The sequence below is a fragment of the Solanum pennellii genome, chromosome 5 (assembly GCF_001406875.1).
Source record: "Solanum pennellii chromosome 5, SPENNV200".
Taxonomy (NCBI): domain Eukaryota; kingdom Viridiplantae; phylum Streptophyta; class Magnoliopsida; order Solanales; family Solanaceae; genus Solanum; species Solanum pennellii.
This window is the reverse complement of record NC_028641.1, coordinates 12,211,614-12,214,682: the sequence shown is the minus strand read 5'-3', so window position 1 is coordinate 12,214,682 and position 3,069 is coordinate 12,211,614. Positions and strand designations below refer to the sequence as shown.

Genomic DNA, 3,069 nt, shown 5'->3' with positions numbered 1-3,069 from the left:
TTAAAATCAGGTTGTCTTACCTTAGCCAAACACGTCAATACATTCAGAAATTTCAAACCCTTTCTAAAATATATATCAGGTCTTGTCTAACGTTTTATGAGGGACCATTAAGAATATAACATGCAAATAAGAAATCTTCCCCCTACATTTTGTTTGATAGACTCGAGCTTAAAATCATAGAATTTATCATTTCGTCAGGGGTTTTATATATATGTTCAGCTACACCATTTTGTTAGAATATAACGAGCACTAAGCTCATATATAATATATTTTTCTCACGAATATACTCCATTGTTTTCATATTATATTTAGTGCCCCTACAAGATCCAAAAATCTCTTGATTTTCCTGTCTAATTTATTTTCTATTTCTAATTTGAAGAACATACTTTCAACCTCATCTATAGATTTAGACTATATACCTTAGTGTATCTTGAAAATCAATACTTTTTTCCACTTTTTCAAACAGTATTCTTGAAGTTTGTTGAATCTTTGAATTAAATAAAAAGGAATAAAATATATAAACCTGAGTCACCAGAACAACTGTTGGAACAAAGAATAGCTCTATAGGGAAAAAGCTTATGAAGAACGTAAGCAAAGTTTCTAAGAATCATCATTGATATAAGGGTCTTCAAAGAACTAGTCTCCATGGAATCATGGTCTTCTACCTTAATGCAGCCTCCATAACTTCCAGATGATAACTACACAATAAAATCAACAAATCTATTACATAATTATTACTCTATCGAGTACAAGCTCCTACTTGTAGGAGTTGATTACACTAAAGAATACAAGTCGTAGATTGATTACAAGAGTCCTAGTTATACTTCAAATAAAATAATAAAAATTATTGTTAAATACAAGTAGGCCTTCACTACTAATAAATAAATAAAAATTAATGTTTTTTTTAACTAAAATAGGCTCCAATAAACTCAAACAATACAAATGCATGTCATTTTGGCTTTGGATCTATTTTTAGTAACAAAATTACTCGAAATATCACACTCATTTGTTTATTTTTAAATATTTTTCCAATGGTAGGATCAATAGTGACAAAATAATTATAACTCATCTCTTTATAAATCATGAATGTAAAAGGAGTTGGTACCTCCATGAATGATGCAATGTGAAATAGTTCTTAAATTTACACTAAAAGGAAACATTGAAGCGTGACAACTTGATTTAAATTGAGTTTCTCATATAGTTAAGAAAGTAAAATCACGGTAAATAGTTAGTAGATTTTGAGTTAATACAAGTCATTCAATTAAAATTCCAACCAATTACAAGCATGCGTCAAACTAAATAACCAAAAGATAAGTAGAATATTGACGTAAATAATATGTTTTAAAAAAATACTATTTGTATCTATTTTTTTGTATTAAAAATGCAAAGAAATTTTTGTTCCAACTCGAAATGTATATATCAAACTCGGAGCAAAAAGAAACTAACCATTAGTCTTAACCAATTCCTTTTTAATTTTTAAACTTAGAAGATAACTTACTACATGACATGTAACATACTAAAAAATAGCAGGTCACGTCAAAAATCAAATAAAGGATCTTGGTGAAATATAACTTTGTAAGGAGCAATGAATTGAGATAATAAGTTAAGTATTGTACAAATTTGAAATTGAAAAAACGAAAGAAAATGATCGAGAAGTAACCTTGAATTATCTTCTGCATCTGATGACAATGATTATAAAATGATGGTTTGCTTTGACAAAAACTTGTACAACATAGATATTTTACAATTGAAGAGCTTTAACACCGGGGAATTTTTTTCACTACATGTCCCCTTAAGTATATACAATTTAGGCTTCATTTATAACCAAAAAATTGAAGCCTAAAGAAAATTTGAAAAGCAAAGAATTGGGAATAATCTCAACAAAATTGGGGATCCAAATTTTGAATTGTTGATCTTTGAAGAGATAAATTCAGAAAAATAGGAGAAAAAATATCTTGAACAAAAGGTGACATGGGTGGGGCTATATTCCCCCAAAATAATTTTAGGGACATGGTGACGTTTTTGAGGTAGAAAACTTGATGGATTGAGCTCAAAATCCGGTGAAGTTTTGGGGGGTTTGCATTTTGCAAGGACAAGGGCTGCTAGGGTTTCCAGTTCATTTGGGAAAGAAAGAAATGATAAAGAAAAGAAAAAGAATAGAGGTTATTTGAGGGGTTTGGGCCCGGATTTTATGAACGATAGTGTCTGATTGGATAATATTTTGGCTGAAAGTGGGTTTGAAGAAACAAGTAATTTGTACTTTAGCAAAATACATTTGCTTGAAATAATTCAAAATCGATAAAATTGAAAATGAGATAAATTATATCTATTTATTTATCAAACTTATTAACCGTTTAACAATTTATAATTACTTTGAAGTAAAGACCTGTTATGTTGAAAAACCAAAGGAGAATAAGGAAAAGGAGAATAAGCAGAAAAGATTAAGGAAAAGAAGGGGGAGGAGGGGGAGGAGAAGAAAAAGACGACGAACAACAAGAAGAGGACGATGAAGAAGGAGGAGGGGGAGGGGAACGGGAAGAAATAGAACAAGAGAATCAAGAATAAGATGAGAAGGAGGAGAATGATGAGGAGGAATAGGAATAGGAAGAAAAAGATGAAGTGGAAGTGGAAGAAGAGGAAGGGAGGAACGAGGAGGAGGAGAATAGATCCAATATTTTTATAACAATACAGAATTATTCAAAACCTTTTTGAGGTACTTTTACCCGATAAATAGTAAAATTTCCTAGAAAATAGATTGAAAACATTTTAAATTTTAAGAAACAATTATTCAACTTTGCTTGTAACTAAAGAAGCCTGAAGAATTAATCAACCCTCTCCTTTTTAGCTACGGATGATAGAAAAGTGTTAGGGCCAAAAGTAGGTCACGACCCCGAATACACCCTAGACGTGACATGACATACAAGACCCCGCAAGGTCCTGCAAAACTCATTGCGCATACTTCATCAAAGATAATAGAAAATAGAGTTTTAAAGGTATTATTTCAAATAAAAGAGTTTTACAAAATATAGCAGAAGTCTAACATAGGTCTCAAAGCCATATATTACATCA

General features: G+C 30.7%; 1 long non-coding RNA gene across 1 annotated transcript; it reads right to left on the bottom strand.

The window, feature by feature from the left end:
* Window positions 1-494: 494 nt before the first annotated feature.
* LOC114077238 lies at window positions 495-2,380 on the bottom strand. The gene is made up of 2 exons (XR_003578285.1): window positions 1,661-2,380; window positions 495-698 (listed from the first exon to the last, which is right to left on the bottom strand). It is a non-coding gene; the product is annotated as an uncharacterized LOC114077238 (long non-coding RNA).
* Between the last annotated feature and the right edge of the window lie 689 nt (window positions 2,381-3,069).